The sequence below is a fragment of the Pristiophorus japonicus genome, chromosome 13 (genome assembly GCF_044704955.1).
Source record: "Pristiophorus japonicus isolate sPriJap1 chromosome 13, sPriJap1.hap1, whole genome shotgun sequence".
Taxonomy (NCBI): domain Eukaryota; kingdom Metazoa; phylum Chordata; class Chondrichthyes; family Pristiophoridae; genus Pristiophorus; species Pristiophorus japonicus.
In genome coordinates, this window is record NC_091989.1 from 68,243,386 (window position 1) to 68,261,625 (window position 18,240).

An 18,240-nucleotide genomic window follows, 5' to 3' on the forward strand; every position below is an offset into this window, starting at 1 on the left:
TTTGAAGTGGCTATAGAAAATCGCTCCTTTGGTGTGGCCCACCATCACCTAAAGTCAGTGACAGCAATGTCATTGCTAGCAGTGCCCATGTCTCAATTTTTTAAAAATAACCCAGAGACAGGAAGGTGAAAGTGACAGCTGTTGTAGGTTTGTACAAATGACACTGCATATTCTGGCAGAGTCCTGCTGTTTTGCATTGCTATGTGTTTGTACTAATCATGAACGGTGTGGTGTTTTTCTTATTGCAAGGACTTCTGGAGGAGGTAGTTCCATCACTCTGGGACCAGTTGCAATTTAACTCATTTCTATTAGAAAAGAAATAACTGCATTTATATATAATCTCTTCACTTCTCTCAATCATCCCAAAACATTTTGCATTCTGTTGCTGTTTGCTGGTATTCTCATCTCTGACTTTGAACATTATGGGTTCAAGCCCCACTTCCAACACTTGAGCACAATCTCGGCTGGTGAGATGTTAAATCAAGGCTCCCTCTGCTCTCAGGTGGATGTAAAAGATCCCATGGTGCTATTTTGAAAATTGGGGGAGTTATCCCCGGTGTCCTGGCTAACATTTCTCTCTCAATCAACATATCTGGATATTATCAAGTTGCTGTTTGTGGGAGCTTGTGCGCAAGTTGGCTGCTGTGTTTCCCACATTACAACAGTGACTACACTCCAAAAGTACTTCATTGACTATAAAGTACTTTGAGACATCGGGTGGTCATGAAAGGAGCTATATAAATGCAAGTCTTTCAGTGTAGTACTGAAGGTGTGCTGCACTGTTGCCAGGTGGACTATTTTGGATGCAATGTTAAACCGAGGCACCGTCTGCCCTCCGGTGGACATAAAAGATCCCACAGAATTATTCGAAGAGTTCTCCCCCGGTGCCTTGGTCAATATTTAGATATCAACATCACAAACAGATTATCTGGTCATTGTTACATGGCTGTTTGTGGGACCTTGCTGTGTACATATTGGCTGCCACATTTACCTATAATGCAACAGAAATTTACACCAAAATATTCCATTGGCTGTGAAGCACTTGGGGTGTCCTGAGGTCAAAAAAGGTGTTCTAAATGCAAGTTATTTTATTTCATTAGAAAAGGAATAACATGACTGTTTAAATAGACAGAGGGAAACATTTGTCCACGCCAACAGAATTGCGGGAGTCACTGGCAACTTGAGTTAACGGCCACAGCGCTAACGTTGAAAAATTAGCTCTGGAGGTTGGTGATGTGCAGTGCTAGCTTACAATGCAACACCCTCCTGGTGGTAATGGAGGCCTCTGACTTGAAGTTGCTGTTCACAGTTGGCATTGCTGCTTCTCATAGTCTCTGGAAGTGAGGCATTATGGGCAATTAAAGGGGCAATGCATTCAAAACAAATTAAAATTAAAATCAAGTGGAAAAAAATGCATTTTCAGTCCTTACTGCCTTTTCAAAACAAACATTAAAAATAATTCCCAAATGGCAGTCTTAAAGCTGAATTGTCTTTCACACCTAAAACAAAATGGTAAGAGTGCTTCAACACTAAAACAAATGGCTTAGTAAGCTAGAGAAGGGGCATCCAGGGTCTCGCACGCAGTATGCCAGCTTTGTGCAGGGGGTCAACACTGCAAGAGAGGTCCTCTACCCACAGGGAGACCTCCAAAAAAAATGATGTGGGACTATATCACCGAGGCCAGCAGTGACGGGACTGAAAGGATACAAGATGCTGGTATCCTTCTCGCATGCACCTCTTGCTTTCCCGCCCTCCCCTCACAACTCCACCCTTGTGCCTTCCTCACTTCACACCCAAGAAATGGAGCCCACCCAGCCAGTGGGTGATCAAGAAGATTGATTTGACACTCCCGGCCACCAGCTCCTCAAGGCCATTTGCAATGTCCACCACTAGAAGTCACCAGCCTTGCTGCAGCCACTGAGGAAGCACTGTGTGACATCAGTAGGATAGGCAAAGGCACAAACAAGGTAGTTACTAAGACATTGCATAAAGGTGACGAGTTGATTTCTTGATGTCATATTGGATGGATAGATAGATGTATAAAGTTGGATTGGAAAGTTTACTTTCTGGTGGCCTTTATTCAGCATCGTGGCCAAGAGGACGCTGTGATGGTCAGTAACAGTGTACGGTGTGGGACTAATGTTGAAAGGGGAATTGGGGTTGTGGTCACTGGGACCGCAGGCGGATGATCCCATCCCTGATATCCCGGCCACGAAGGAACTGTCTGGAATGCATCCTTCCTCTTCCCTCTGCGAGTGGATGCTGTCATTCTGAAATGCCAGAACCTCTTTGGTTTCTGAATGGTGGTAAATTGTCGTTATACACATGTGAAGTATATTTACTGCATTGTGTGTGTGTGTGATATTTTCTACAAAAATTAGTGCATATGGTTAACAGTGTTGCCACAGCCCCACTTGTGGGCATCAGTGATTTCTATTGAACAGCATTGGGCGAGAGTCAAGTAACCCAATCTGAAAAGGTAATATAATGCAACAACTGAATCAAGCCAGATTATTTTCTATCCGTCAGGTGAATGATTTTTGTACTTTGTGTCACCAGATGCGGGTGGAGCGGGGAGTCCTACTAAATATGAAATAAAATTGGCCAGCATTTGAGGTGTGGAACAATTAAGCAATTGGATAAATGGTTTTTGCTGCATCAGTAAGTTTGGTATATGTGATTTACCATCTTGTTCTGGTGTGTCAAACCAATCTGACTGTAGTTTCAAATGTTTCTGACACACAGGTGAGGAGTTTTCAGAAGTGATAACGACAGATCCTGGGAACACGACCTGGCCAGTTGAAATGTGATTAAATTTGTGTTGCGGATTAAGATAAAGGTGCTCGCAGGGCAATGTGCGTACAGTCAATGGCAACCTGAACCTTGGGGAAGCCAGCAATTTGTGCAAAACCTACAGCCCTCTCATTCTGTGTCTCACTGGGAAGTTTATAAAGTCTATCCTGCATATGTACAGTGCATTAGTCACCTGGCGAATGCAGCGATGTGTAGCAGGCTGCGAGATGCAGCATATGTCCCCTGCTAATGCCTGAAAGGAACCGGAGGCATAGAAGGCAAGTGCTGCAATCACCTTCACCTTGACTGGCAGTGCAGTCCTGTTGGAGCTGGTGGGCTGTTGGTGTATCTGTCCTCCCAGGGGATTTGCAGGATCTTGCGGAGACATCGTTGGTGGTATTTCTCCAGCGGTTTGAGGTGTCTACTGTACATGGTCCATGTCTCTGAGCCATTCAGGAGGACGGGTATCACTACAGCCCTGTGGACTATGAGCTTGGTGGCAGATTTGAGGGCCTGATCTTCAAACACTCTCTTCCTCAGGCGGCCGAAGGCTGCGCTGGCGCACTAGAGGCAGTGCTGAACCTCGTTGTCGATGGCTGCCCTTGTTGACAATAGGCTCCCGAGGTATGGAAAGTGGTCCACATTGTCCAGGGCAGCGCTATGGATCATGATGACAGGGGGGCAGTGCTGTGTGGTGGGGTCAGGTTGGTGGAGGACCTTTGTCTTACAGATGTTTAGTGTAAGGCCCACGCTTTTGTACGCCTCAGTGAAGATGTTGACTATGTCTCCGCAAAATCCTGCAAATCCCCTGGGAGGACAATGCACCAATGTTAGCGTCCTCGATCAGGCCAACATCCCCAGCATTGAAGCACTGACCACACTCAACCAGCTCTGTTGGGTAGGCCACATTGTCCACATGCCTGACACAAAACTTCAAAAGCAAGCCTTCTACTCAGAACTCCTACACGGCAAGCGAGCCCGAGGTGGGCAGAGGAAATGGTTCAAAGACACTCTCAAAGCCTCCTTGATAAAATGCAACATCCCCACCGACACCTGGAAGTTCCTGGCCAAAGACCGCCCTAAGTGGAGGAAGAGCATCCGGGAGGGCTCTGAGCACTTCGAGTCTCCGCCGAGAGCATGCAGAAAATAAACGCAGACAGCGGAAGGAGTGTGCCGCAAACCAGTCCCACCCACCCTTTCCTTCAACGACTGTCTGTCCCACCTGTGACAGGGACTGTGGTTCCCATATTGGACTGTTCAGTCACCTGAGAACTCACTTTTAGAGTGGAAGGAAGGATTTCGAGGCACTGCCTATGATGATGGTGGGCTGTAGGTCTGCCTTTATGAGCTGGCATATCTCTGTGACCACCTCTTTTTGAAAGTGCAGCCTTCTAAGGCACTGTGCCTCAGAAAGGTGCTGGTATGAGCACTGTTCCCTGAAAGCTCGTTGGGAGTAAGGCCTCCTCCCCATATGTCTGCGAGCTCTTTGATTAGGCTCATAATGCTCTTGAATAAGCCGACTTCCAGCTCTATTCTGCATAGAAAAAGTAGCCAGCATTATTGGCAGAGATATTATAGGCCTCATTCTTTTAAATGTCCTCAAATGTGCTAAAATAGCCTCAAACAGCCTTTAAAACGAACTATGAACTCACATAAAGCTCACTGTGTAAAACGCAGCCTTCGCTCAAAATCCCTTGATGCACTGAACTTCTGCTCCGTTTTTCAAAATGGCATCATCACTGCTGGGTGTGTCGTGGGCCCGAGTAGGTAACGCTTCAGTTTTCACGCCGGTTTTTTTGGCCGGCAGTAAAAATGGCGGTATCGAAATTATCGCCGGCGGTAATTTGTGGCTTTGCACACCGATTTACGTCATAAAAACCATTTTACTGCCAGCAGATAGCCAGACGAACTTGGGTAAATGGGTGGAAAGTTGATGAATTTCCAGCCCACTGTATTCCTGCATCAGTTGCAGACACCACTAGTGATTGCGACACTTAGTCATATGTACCAATAAGGGCTATAGCAATTACTATCTCTCTGGGTGGACAAACAGACTGAAGAGGAGGGGCTACATAAGAACATAAGAAATAGGAGCAGGAGTAGGCCACCTGGCTCCTCGAGCTTGCTTCGCCATTCAATATGATCATGGCTGATCTGATCATGGACTCAGCTCCACTTCCCCGCCCGCTCCCCATAACCCTTTACTCCTTTATCGCTCACAAATCTGTCTCTCTCTGCCTTAAATATATTCAATGTCCTTTCTCCAAAAGGATCCAACACTTACCCTACCTCTGCCATTCCGTGGTGCAACGCACTCATGTAAAATATATACACCACCTGGTTATATTTGCTTTTTTGAATTAATGCTTAGAATATTTTAATTTCATTTATTTACACATTGATTTAAACAGTGTGAAATCTCAGCTATTGTAACATCAGTTGAGGGTGATATTCCGATCTCTTAAAGTTATGCAACTGAGGGTATGGTCACTCACAACCCAAAAAGAAATAATGGAAGTCATGACAAATACTAAATACTGGCAGTAATTTAAGAAATCAAGGCAGAAATTCATTGAAATGTGTTAATTATACTATCTTGGATTCCCCTTCGGATGTAAGTGGAAGATGTTTTATGTGGTGTGCTACTGAGCCATGAAGGCCCACGTTCCAACCCTGGGTAGTAGTGGGTGATACAATTGACAACGTTACTGGGCTAAACAGAGGAAAATCTAATTCATCATTGTTACCCTGCATATGCCTTGGCTCAGTAGGTAGCTGTTTTCACCTCTGAGTAAGAAGGCTGTGGGTTCAAGTCCCACCCCAGGGACTTGATCACATAATCTAGGCTGCCACTCCAGTGCAGCACTGAGAGAGTGCTTCACCGTCAGAGGTGCCATCTTTTGGATGAAACATTAAACCAAGACGTCGTCTGTCCTCTCAAGTGAATGTAAAAGATCCCACGGCACTATTTGAAGAAGAGCACGGGAATTCTCTCCGATGTCCTGATCAATATTTATCACTCAACTAACGTCACAAAAAAATTATCTGCTCAAATTATCTTATTGTGGGAGCTTGCTGTGCACAAATTGGTTGCTCCATTTCCTACATTACAACAGTGACTACACTTCAAAAGTATCCAAAGTAAGGCGCTTTGGGATGTCCTGAGGTTGTGAAAGGCGCTATATAAATGCAAGTCTTTTTTTTATCCCATTGGAATTTTTTTATGAGACAGCTGAAGTGGAACTAAAGGATTGCTTTCATGAAATGTTGTCCTATCTGATCAACACATCAGGTTTAAAATACTTATTAAACAAGTAAATCGTTTAATATATTCTAACAAACGGAATACACTTCCTTACAAAAGGAAAATATGTCTCAAAAATCTCAGGAAGCTGTTTATTAGGAGTTACGCCAAAATAATTGCAGATGATAAGGCTATTAACTCCACGGTATTTATCTCTGTCTGTTTTCTGAGCGCTTAGTGCAACAAAGGAATGTAATCACACCGACGGCCCAATATTAGCTACATCCTTAGAACAGAATCTTATTGCGGTCGAAACAAATAAGTGCTCACACTTGCACATTGAGGGGCCAGGGTGTTCATTCATCTTGATTAGCATTGCCAACCTAATTACTGAGGGAGGAAACAATAATTAGCTGGAGTCTCACTTCATTAATCATGACATGCTTGTTTTAGACTATCTTCATCTGATGAATGAACAAGGTGTATATTTTAATACAAGTGAATCCCTACCTAATTGTACACCATTTGCAACAGGAAACTTCAGATCACTTGAGCATTGGGTTTCAAAACAAATGTTAGAGCTGCACTGCAGAATGCAACTCAGTTATTTAACTCTTGTCAAGGAATGAGTTTTCCTGCTTCTATTCTCAGGAAAACTGATTAAGAAATCATAGGAAAGAGTCCAGAAATCAATACTGTTTGTGATATGATCAGTCTGACATGCCTGGGTTCCTGCCATTCTCACCATTGGCCAGCAGGTGTCCCCAGTCATTGACAGTCTGATCTGCTGTATCAAAACCAAACACACTTTTCGCTTGCCAAGTTTGGCCAAGTTTGAGACGGCTAGATTAGTAATAAAAATTTACTCTGAGTTGCTGCAAAAATGCACATTTTCAACGCCAATAGGATAAAAAATATTGCAACAATTATTTATTGTGACTGCAATTTAAAGCCACGATTCTCAACTCAGGAGGCACGATTGGAATATGGCTAAAATTCACTAATGCTCGAATTACACACAGTTCCAATGGGCCAGTGATGTGTGAAATATAGGGTTTGATTTTGTTTAGAGCAACAACCTTTTCTTCAAAAGGATCCTTTATAAAGAGATACCTTTCCTATATCAGGGAGATTGAGTAAACTAGGTCCATATTCTCTAGAGTTTAGAAGAATGAGAGGTGATCTCATTGAAACATATAAAATTCTTACAGGGCCTGAGAGGGTAGATGCAGGGAGAATGTGTCCCCTGGCTGGGGAGTCTAGCACCAGGGGTCACAGAATAAGGAGTCGGCCATTTAGGACTGAGATGAAGAAAAAATTCTTCATCAGAAGGTGGTGAATCTTTGGAATTCTCTGCCCCAGAGAGCTGTGGAGGCTCAGTCTTTGAGTATATTCAAGACAGAGATCGATAGATTTTTGGATATTGAGGGAATCAAGGGATATGGGGACAGTGCAGGAAAGTGGAGTTGAGGTAGAAGATCAGCCATGATTTTATTGAATGGCGGAGCAGGCTCGAGGGGCTGAATGGCCTACTCCTGCTTCTAATTCTTATGTTCTTATCTGTGTAGGACTCTAGTTATAGAGGTTCTGTTTTATACAGAGTTTACACTGACTAGTTGCGATTGTGATGTTGCATCAACTATCTCATACAAGGCTAGCGGTGACATTATCTTTTCCAAGGGACCTTCAGGAGAGGATATGTTGTCACTGTCACAGGAGTGCATTTTTACAGTTTCAGTCCCTGTACATGTAGGAAACTATTGTTTTCTTGCAGTAATAATAATAGACCTGCATTTATATAGTGCCTTCCATGAGCTCAGGACGTCCAAAATAAGTACTCTGGGAGTGTAGTCACTGTTGTAATGCAGGAAACACAACAGCCAATTTTTGCACAGCAAGCTCCCACAAACGGCAACGTGATAATGATCAGATTTTCTGTGATGTTGATTCCTCAATAAATATCGGCCAGGGCACCCGGGATAACTCTCCTGCTCTTCTTCAAAATAGTGCCATGGGATCTTTTACATCTAGCTGAGAGGGCAGACCCACGGACAATGTCTCATTCTTTGGTAGCATGAGTCACACTAAAGAGAGCTTGATTGACTCATTCACAATCTATGCAATAGTTTCAGACTAGGCCCGACACACTGTTGCTTTCTCAAAGAACTTCATCTACTTTTTCTTCGCACCCTAGAGCTGTTCAGTCTACCCAGCCACCATCTTAGCTCAAGGCACCCAGTTAGGACAATTCTTCTGAGGAACCTAGATGTCACCTCTAGATGGCGTACTAGGAAGAGCGAACAAGGTTCAATGACGGCCAGTGCCTATTTAGTGGTGGATCCAACAGTCCGGCCCTTTGGGTTTGACCCCTATAATGTATTTGCTTCAGGGGTTCTTTGCTTAAGAAGTCATAGCAACACATTGGTATTAAGTTGGTTTATTAACAAAAGGTTTAACAATCACAATGCACATTACCAGTTCATCCACTAAGCTCACAACTGCATACCTCATCGTGGATGACCTAGACCCAACTCTTCTGTCAGCTCTGAGTACTGGGAGTCTTCTGACATCACGTGACTGGCTAATCCACTCACAAGGCAGCAGCTCTATAAACCTGTGAGCATACTCACATGTGCATACATTACATCCTTCTACACCATCTGTGGGTAAATCTCAATCTTCGAGGATCCAGGATGATCAGATGTTCTTTCGTGACTTTCACCCACATCCCCCTCCCCCCCACCCCACGCCACCCCTCTGCCGCTGTGACCAATTAGAACACATAGGCCACATACTTGCAAGCTGCACCCATCAGCAAGGGCTGTCTAGTTCCATAATAGATATGCACACTGTTCTTCATCCACCTATTGAATAGTTAGATTAAGCTCATGGTCTACAGGGCTGTAGTAATACCCACCCTCCTGTATGGCTCAGACACATGGACCATGTACAGTAGACACCTCAATTCACTTGAGAAATACCACCAATGATGCCTCCGCAAGATCCTGCAAATCCCCTGGGAGGACAGACACGCCAACATTAGCGTCCTTGACCAGGTCAACATTCCCAGCATTGAAGCACTGACCGCACTTGATCAACTCCGCTGGGCAGGCCACATAGTTCGCATGCAGACACGAGACTCCCAAAGCAAGTGCTCTACTCGAAACTCCTTCACGGCAAACGAGCCAAAGGTGGGCAGAGGAAACGTTACAGGGACACCCTCAAAGCCTCCCTGATAAAGTGCGACATCCCCACTGACACCTGAGAGTCCCTGGCCAAAAACTGCCCTAAGTGGAGGAAGTGCATCCGGGAGGGCGCTGAGCACCTCGAGTCTCATCGCTGAGAGCATGCAGAAATCAAGCGCAAGCAACGGAAAGAGCGTGCGGCAAACCTGTCCCACCCACCCTTTCCTTCAACGACTGTCTGTCCAACCTGTGACAGGGACTGTGGTTCTCCTATTGGACAATTCAGCTAAGGACTCACTTTAAGAGTGGAAGCAAGTCTTCCTTGATTCCAAGGGACTACCTATGATGATGATGGGAATAGTTAGAACACGTAGACTAACACAGTTGACTTGACAGTCTATGTAAATACTTTCGCAGTAAAAGAAACACCTAATTTCGAATCCCACACAGTCTCACAAAGCCTCTGTCTCCAACTTAACTAGGTATCTATTTTGTCAGATCTGAACAGTTACTCTCTATCCAAAAAAACCTCAACACTGCAAGACAGCACTGAGGACCACCAGAGCCGGAATCTACCTGGTGCGTCGAAAAATGACTTATAAACTCCAGTTTTTCCACCATTGAGAGACAGCCTGGAAGAATTTGATGTTGATAAATTCTACAATAGACTTCTAACCTTATAATATAATGGCCAACAGATAGACTGCTCAAACACACTTTTACTTGAATTCCCCAAATGTCACCTTTCTGCACAGAGTCTTCGGGCAACTTGAATCTACTGAGCCACTTACCCAGGGAGGAATCATTGAGGTGGTTTCCTGTTGCCTTCCTCACGGTTTTTATCTTCAGATTACCTGCTCCGAGGTGGGCTGCAACTTAGGCTGAAGAGCTCCTCCCACCCTTTATGATTGGGGGGTTCACCAGCACCATTGGGTACAGAGGACATCAGCGCAGGACTCAGAGCTGACACCGCAGTCTCTGCCCACTGGGGCTCTCTGGAGTGAGGCTCGAACATACCCTTCTGACTCAGAGGCGGGAATGATAACACTAAGCCAAAGGCTCAAACCCGTGTATCTCAGAATGGGAGTTCAAAGCAGGGCTATCATTGCAGAGATGTTGTTGTATATATGTTAATAATAATAATATATACGCCTGAATACCAGGGGTGAGGTGAGAGTGACTGCCCTTGACATCAAGGCAGCATTTGACCGAGTGACAACAAGGAGTCCTAGTAAAACTGAAGTCAATGGGAATCAGGGGTAAACTCTCCACAGGCTGGAGTCATACCCAGCACAAAGGAAGATGGTTGTGGTTGTTGGAGGTCAATCATCTCAGCCTCAGGACATCACTGCAGGAGTTCCTCAGGGCAGTGTCCTAGGCCCAACAAGCGAGAGTCTAACCACCTCCCCTTGACATTCAACGGCATTACCATCACCGAATCCCCCACCATCAACATCCTGGGCGTAACCATTGACTATAAACTTAACTGGACCAGCCACATAAATACTGTGGCAACAAGAGCAGGTCAGAGGCTGGGTATTCTGCAGCAACTGTCTCACCTCCTGACTCCCCAAAGCCTTTTCACAATCTGCAAAGCGCAAGTCAGGAGTGTGATGGAATACTCTCCACTTGCCTAGATGAGTGCAGCTCCAACAACATTCAAGAAGCTCAACACCATTCAGGACAAAGCAGCCCGCTTGATTGGCACCCCATCCACCACCTTCAACATTCACTCCCTCCACCACCGGCGCACTGTGGCTGCAGTGTGTACCATCTACAAGATGCACTGCAGCAACTTGCCAAGGCTTCTTCGGCAGCACCTCCCAAACCCGCGACCTCTACCACTCAGAAGGACCAGGGCCGCGGGTGCATGGGAACACCATCATCTGCAGGTTCCTCTCCAAGTTACACACCATCCTGACTTGGAAATATATCACCATTCCTTCATTGTCGCCAGGTCAAAATCCTCGAACTCCCAAAAAGCACTGTGGGAGTACCTTCACCACACGGACTGCAGCGGTTCATGAAGGCAGCTCGCCACCACCTTCTCCAAGGCAACTAGGGTTGGGCAATAAATGCTGGCCTTGCCAGCGACGCCCACGTTTCAGGAATGAATAACATATAAGAAAATACATTTTTCTGACTCATTGCATAAAGTAAGCTTTTAAGGCTGATGTGGGCAGATATTGTAGCATAATGTCAATGATTTTTAGCTGATCTTTAGTAAAAAAAGATTTATTTTTCCAATGGTAACCGATTAAAAGACATAATTGTCAAAAGACATAATTGGCCTAATCTATAGTAGAGTGTTATATTTTAATTTTTGCAGTCATATTACACACCCATTGTGCTGGCAATTCAATTATTTCAGGTGCCATTTTGCTGAAAGATTTGGCGTGAAGGAATGCGAAGAATCCTTTGTTTTGCTACTGAGTGACAGTTATGGGTTGGGTTCTGGAATCTTTTTAAGTTCTTGTCTGGGGGATCGGCGGGTGAAAGGCATGTTGTGACACACGGTGTTTTATTTCGCTATGGGTGTGGGAGAAAGGGCCTTGGCTCTTGAACAAACATTTCTGGGCGTGTGTCTCTCCTCTTAGAAGTATTACCGTTGACTTAAGTAAGTCTACTTCAATGAGAATATATGACAAAGTTAGAAAGAAGAAAGAAACAATTGCATTTATATAGCGCCTTTCACAACCGCAGGATGCTGCAAAGCACTTAACTGAATAGTACCCATCCAGGAGAAAAGCAGCAGTGCAGTGCTCAGTCCAGTTAATGATGCTTTTCACTCCACCATTTTCATTTTCAATCTAGCTTGGAACTGGAAATCTTACAGACGGTTACTTTGTTTAGTCGTACAGGTGTACAGTTTGGTTACATTCTCTAATATACTTCTCCCAGACACTACTCCATTACATACACCGTTACACTACTCCGTTACACTACTCTCAGACACTACACTGTTACACTACTCCGTTACACCACTTTGTTACACTACTCTGTTACAGTACACTGTTACACTACTCTGTTACACTACACTGTTACACTACTCCATTACACTACTCTGTTACACTACTCCGTTACACTACTCCCAGACACTACACTGTTACACTACTCCGTTACACTACTCAGTTACATTACTCCGTTGCACTACTCCAAGACACTCCTCCCAGACACTTCTCTGTTACACTACTCCCAAACACTACACTGTTACACTACTCCCAGACACTACTCCCAGAGACTACTCCATTACACTACTCCGATACATTACTCCATTCCACTACTCCCACCTTGGCAAATAATGTATTGTATTGATCACAGAATCAATATAACCGCGCAAAAACAAACCACTTGTCACATTCCTTGATGCCATTGCTTTTCTCCCCAGGAGCAACTCATCCAACTCCGCCTTCACTCCCCCTACCCTTTAACCTTCCTCCCCCTCACTCCCCCTATCCTTTAACCTTCCTCCCCTTCACTCCCTGTACCCTATAACCTTCCTGACTATAAAGTAACTAATTTCCTTTTGAGAGAATTTACAGGTTCTGCTTCTACACCAGGCTCCGTGTAAACACTTTGGGATAAAAATTGATCTTTGCAGCCCGGATATTCCACCCGGTTTGCCCCCTGCGGTTTGTCCACGCCCAGTTTCCCCCCCGCCCGGTTTGTCCCGGCCCGGTTTGTCCCCGCCCGGTTTGCCCCCGCCCGGTTTGTCTCCGCCCGGTTTCCCCCTGCCCGGTTTGCAACCCGCCCGGTTTGTCCCGGCCCGGTTTGCACCCCCGCCCGGTTTCCCACCGCCCGGTTTGTCCCGGCCCAGTTTGTCCCGGCCCGGTTTCCCCCCGCCCGGTTTACCCCCCGCCCGATTTGTCCCGGCCCGGTTTCCACCCGCCCGGTTTGCCCCCGCCCGGTTTGTCCCGGCCCGGTTTCCCCCCGCCCGGTTTGCCCCCGCCCGGTTTGTCCCCGCCCGGTTTACCCCCCCGCCCGGTTTACCCCCCCGCCCGGTTTACCCCCCTGCCCGGTTTGCACCCCGCCCGGTTTGTCCCGGCCCGATTTGTCCCGACCCGGTTTGTCCCCGCCCGGTTTACCCCCCGCCCGGTTTCCCCCCATCCGGTTTGTCCCGGCCCGGTTTGCACCCCGCCCGGTTTTTCCCGGCCCGGTTTCCCCCCGCCCGGTTTGTCCCGGCCCGGTTTCCCCCCGCCCGGTTTTTCCCGGCCCGGTTTCCCCCCGCCCGGTTTGTCCCGGCCCGGTTTCCCCCCGCCCGGTTTCCCCCCGCCCGGTTTGTCCCGGCCCGGTTTGCACCCCGCCCCGTTTTTCCCGGCCCGGTTTCCCCCCGCCCGGTTTGTCCCGGCCCGGTTTGTCCCGACCCGGTTTGTCCCGGCCCGGTTTGCACCCCGCCCGGTTTGCCCCCCCTGCCGGGTGGCCAATTCGCTATCTCCCTATTGCACTACCTCGCAAGTCGAATTTTTACCCCATTTATTCTAATCTCCCCTTCGGCTCTTTTTGTGATTATCTAAAATTTCTTGTTACAAACAGCACATAACCGGAGTGATCTTTGTAGTATCTTTGCCCGGTAGTTGTGCTTCAATTACCTGCCTCCTTTGCTACATAGCAGCCACTTCTGTCTGTCTGACCCTCTAACCAGAAACCAGCTTGTATAATTGATCTGTTCAGCCTGATAAATAATGTATTGTAGGTGTGTCAGACTGGAGATCATGGTCTTTAGGTGTCAGCCGTGGCTCAGTGGTATCATTCTTCCCACTGAATCAGAAGGTTATGGGTTCAAACCACATTCCAGACACTTGAGCACATAATCCAGGCTGACGATCAGTGCTGAGGGAGTGCTGCACTGTCAGGTGAAATGTTAAACCGACAACAACAACTTGCATTTATAAAGCATCTTTAATGTAGTAAAGCATGCCAAGGTACTTCACAGGAGCATTATCAGACAAAAAGTGACAGCAAACCAAAGAAGGAGACAGGTGACTAAAAGCTTGGTCAAAGAGATGGGTTTGGTTAGGCCACAGCTGGAGTACTGCGTGCAGTTCTGGTCGTCGTATTATAGGAAGGATGTGATTGCACTAGAGAGGGTGCAGAGGAGATTTACTAGGATGCTGCCTGGAATGGAGAATCATAGTTATGAGGACAGATTGGATAGGCTGGATTTGTTCTCATTGTAACAGAGGAGGTTGAGAGGAGACCTCATTGAGGTGTACAAAATATTGAGGGGCCCTGGATATAGTGGATAGTAAGGGTGTATTTCCATTGGTGGAGGAGTCTATTACAAGGGAGCATAGTTTTAAGGTGGTTGGTGGAAGGTTTAGAGGGGATTTGAGGGGGGCTTCTTTACGCAGAGAGTTGTAGGGATCTGGAACTCGCTGCCTGTAAGAGTGGTGGATGCAGAAACCCTCACCACTTTCAAGAGATGGTTGGATGGGCACTTAAAGTGCCGTAACCTGCAGGACCTAGAGCTGGTAATTGGGATTAGACTGGATGACCTTTTGCTGGACGGCGCAGATATAATGGTAAGTACTGCAGGGAATGGAATACGGCCAGGGTGATCTCCTGGACTAGTTTTGATCGCCTGAATGGGTCAGAGAGGAATTTTCCCAGATTTTTTTCTCCCTAAATTGGCCTGGGTTTTTATCTGGTTTTTGCCTCTCCCATGAGATCACATGGCTCTGGTTGGGGTGGAGTATAGAATGTTTCAGCAAAAGGGATGTCGCAGTTGTGTGGGGCGGATTGGTTGGGCTGGGTGCTCCTTGCCTTTCTGTCATTGTTCATAGGTTTATATGTAACCTTCAGGGCCGCTGACCAAGGGCCGCGTGGCTCTTTGTTGGCCGGCGTGGACACGATGGGCCGAAATGGCCTCCTTCTGCAGCGTAAATTTCTATGTTTCTATGTTTCAAGGAAGGTTTTAAAGGAAGAGCTAGAGAGGTGGAGAGGTTTAGGGAGGGAATTCCAGAGGTTAGCACCTGGACAGCCATTGGCATGGCCGCCAATTGTAGGACGACGAGATGCACATGAGTCTAGAGTTGGAGAAACATAGAATTCTTGAAGGGTTGCAAGGTTGGAGGAGATACAGAGATGGAGAGGGGTGAGGTTACGGAGGAATTTGAGCAGCGGGATGAAAATTGAGACATTGGTGGACTGGGAGCCAATGTAGGTCAGTGAGCAGAGGGGTGATGGGTGAATGAGAGTTGATGCGAGTTAGGACACGCACAGTCGAGTTTTGGATGAGCTCAGGTTTATGTTGGGTGGCCAAGAGAGCATCGGAATAGTCAAGTCAAGAGATAGCAAAAGTATGGATGAAAACACGGCTCATTGGCCTTCTCAGGTGGGTTTAAATGATTTAATGTCATTGAGTCATTGACCGTTGGCGGGGGTGGGGGTCAGGGGGCAGTGGAGTCGGTGACAGGGGTACGGAGTGTGAGGGGGGGGTGAGTGTATGGGGGGGTATGGAGTGTGTGGGGGGGAGTGGGGGTGGGGGGTAGGGAGGGGGTACGGAATGTGTGGGTGGGGGGGAGTGTGTGTGTGGAGGGGTACAGAGTGTGTGTGGGGGGGTACGGAGTGTGTGGGGGAGGGGGAGTGTGTGTGTGGGTGGGTACGGAGTGTGTGGGGGAGGGGAGAGTGTGTGTGGGGGGTACAGAATATGTGGGGGGAGGGGAGTGTGTGGGGGGGGGAGTGGGGGGTAGGGAGTGTGTAAGGGGCTACGGAGTGTGTGGGGGGGTAGTGTGTGTGTGTGGGTGGGTGGGTACGGAGTGTGTGGGGGAGGGGAGAGTGTGTGTGGAGGGTACAGAATGTGTGGGGGGAGGGGAGTGTGTGGAGGGGGAGTGGGGGGGAGGGAGTGTGTGGGGGGCTACGGAGTGTGTGGGTGGGGGGGGGAGTGTGTGTGTGGGGGGGTTACGGAGTGTGTGTGGGGGGAGGAGTGTATGTGGGAGGGGAATGTGTGTGGGGGGGGTACAGAGTGTGTGGCGAGGGGTATGGAGTGTGTGGGGGGAGTGTAGGGGGGGGTGGGGGGGTTACGCAGTGTGTGGGGAGGTATAGAGTCTGGGGGGGGTGTACGGAGTGTGTGGTGTGTACAGAGTGTGTTGGGAGGTACGCAGTGTGTGTGGGAGGGGTACGGAGTGTGTGGGGGTGTACGCAGTGTGTGGGGGAGGGGTATGAAGTGTGTGAGGGGGTATGCAGTGTGTGTGGGGGGGGGGTATACGCAGTGTGTGGGGGTGTACGGAGTGTGTGGGGAGGTACGCAGTGTGTGGGGAGTACGGAGAGTGGGGAGATACGGAATCTCTGGCAGGGGCCGAAGATGATTGCTTCGATCTTCCCCATGTTCCGCTGGAGAAAATTGTGGCTCATGCTGGACTGGATGTTGGACAAACAGCCCGAAAGGATGGAGTCAGTGAAGGGGTCGAGAGAGGTGGTAGAGAGGCAGAGGCTAGGTGTCATCAGTGTACACTTGGTCGGGGACCTCCTGTCTGTGGTTGATGTCCCCAAGGGGCAGGTTATGCTGAAAGAGTCCAACTGCTGATGTGCACCAGGCGAGTGACACTTATGCTTTCCTCGTCCCATAAATAACAAATCTTAGAGCTCCTCTGCAGCCTTCCATCAGCACACTGCTGACAGTCAAATTGGTTTTTCACCTCTCTTTCATTATGTAGCATTGCTTTGTGCTTACAAGTGACAAGTTCACAGTAACGTGTGCTTAACATCCTTTGTGGGAAAGGAAACAGTGCTTTTGCTTAATTGTCCGCATCACCTTCTGAACCTTTCTGACTGCACAGTGGGTACAGCCTTTGTTATTTGAATGTGAATCGGATGGGAACAAATGATCCCAGCTCCGCTGATTCAGACACAGCGATCAGTCGCAGTGATATTGCAACCTGCACCCAGAGCTTAAGTCGATTTGCATGCTATTTGTTTACAGTATGCATGTATTCAATATTCGTTTAAGTCTGTGAATACCCTATTTGTGCCACTTATATTAAAATGAGGTTTCGACAAGGGCAGCAGGTGCATGGCAACACCTTCATCTCCACGTTCCCCTCCAAGTTCCACACCATCCTGACTTGGAAATATTTTGGCCGTTCCTTCATCGTCGCTGGGTGAAAATCCTGGCACTCCTCCCTAACAGCACTGTGGGAGCACCTTCACCACACAGACTGCAGCGGTTCAGGAAGACGCCTCACCACCATCTTCTCAAGGGCAATTGGGGATGGGCAATAAATGGCCTTTTGGCTAAGATCATGCGTAACTGACCTGACAGGGGAGTAACCATGACCCCAACGTGGTTCTCCCTGGATAAGGAAGGTGGTTCTCCTATGCTTTTTGGAAATAGGAGGTGGGTGGGGTGGCTTGACCCATCCACCTCCATGGCACGAACCTGGTATTGCAGTACTTCCAGGAACGGTGCTTGGGCTCTAGGCCTTTTGGCTAAGAGCATTAGCGCAGGATGATCCTTGATGTGTGCAGGGTGACCTCTGGCGTTTGTGATCTGACAAATAATTGGAAAGATTGGCTACGATTTTAAAAAAAAAGCCTTTCAAACACATTGGCGCAAAGTGATCTTTGGCGTTAGAGTTGATCTGGAATGAAATTGGATTAAAAAAAAATAAAAAAATAAAAAAATAAATGCCTTTTGGCTAAGATCAAGTGTAGTATCTGTTCTTATCAGTTTAATATCCCCTATGGGGACCTGATATTAAATTGTTTTTTGGACAGGGAGCTGGAACAGGGGCTTGCCCCGTCCACTCCATGCACCGACCTGGTATTGCAGTGTATCCAGGAACGGTACAGCTTCCCCTCTGGGCCTTTTGGCTAAGATCAAGTGTAAATTGCGCAAAGTGAACTTTGGCGCTAGAGTTGATCTGACAAGAATTGGCAAGCAAAATAAATAAATAAATAAATGCTGGGCTTTGCCAGCAATGCCCACATCCTGGGTGAGGTAAAGAGAGTCATCCAGCAGCTTGGACACCTGGGAGTCCCTGGCCAAAGACCGTCCGAAGTGGAGGAAGTGCATCCGGG

General features: G+C 47.4%; 1 pseudogene; it reads left to right on the plus strand.

The window, feature by feature from the left end:
• The first annotated feature begins 17,841 nt into the window (after positions 1-17,841).
• LOC139279076 (U2 spliceosomal RNA) lies at positions 17,842-18,017 on the plus strand (annotated as a pseudogene).
• Positions 18,018-18,240: the final 223 nt, after the last annotated feature.